Source organism: Egretta garzetta, unplaced genomic scaffold, assembly GCF_000687185.1.
Source record: "Egretta garzetta isolate BGI_Z169 unplaced genomic scaffold, ASM68718v1 scaffold692, whole genome shotgun sequence".
NCBI classification, from domain to species: Eukaryota; Metazoa; Chordata; class Aves; order Pelecaniformes; family Ardeidae; genus Egretta; species Egretta garzetta.
Window position 1 is genome coordinate 344,594 of NW_009258787.1, and position 848 is coordinate 345,441.

General features: G+C 40.9%; 1 protein-coding gene across 1 annotated transcript in view; it reads right to left on the reverse strand.

Moving 5' to 3' along the window:
* The window catches only part of NRG2 (neuregulin 2), a 72,230-nt gene that overhangs the window by 7,215 nt on the left and 64,167 nt on the right, over window positions 1-848 (reverse strand).

The window sequence follows — 848 nt, forward strand, 5'->3', positions numbered from 1 at the left end:
GCCTGCCTGCCAGGGCTGGCTTCGGGCAACGGGGTTCAGCCGTACGAAATGGGGCACAATTTCATGTGAGTGTCTGCCTGTTTGGCCACAAACCTGTGCCGGCCCGGCTGCAGACCCACGGGTGAAATGGCCAAAGGTTGGGAGCTCTACTGGAAGGGCTGCGGCGGCTGCTGCTGCAGGATTTCATTTTCTCTTCCTACCTGTGTGGCAAAAGAAACGTTATTTCTGCATTCCAGTATGGTGCTGTTGGGCTTCTTTTTCTCCTGATTCAAGCGAAAATACAAGTATTTTACAGGGCAAGACAGATCCCCATTAGACACGATAATGGAAATGCTCCCACTCATGTCCTTGGTGTGTGTTTAAACAATACCGTAATGAATAAGATCATTAATAGCAGGGTACGGGGCAGAGTGGCGAGGCCGTTTTCTTCCGATGGAAGAGCGCCCTTGTGACAGGTTGTCTCCCAAACAAAAATCTATGGTCTTAAAAATGCTACTGAAACAGAATCCTCGGCATGAATCCCAGCACTAGCATACAGCAAAAGGCACCACGATAGTTTTGTTTTCTATTTTTAAGTAGTCAAAAATTGGCCCACTTTTTTTTTTAACTTTATTGTTTGTTTTCTTTTCTTTTTTTTTTTTTTTTTTCTTTTTTTTTTTCGGAAGCTGTAAATCAAGACATTACATATAAATAGAGATTCCCTATAAAAAAGTCATTGCCGTTAGCTATTATAAGACAACTTTGCTAAAATGAAAATAAAACATTTTATTTGTTATATTTTTTCCCTCTTTTATATAAAATAAAAATATTTATTTTTGTTTTGTCTCCTCTCCCTCCTCTGCCTCCTC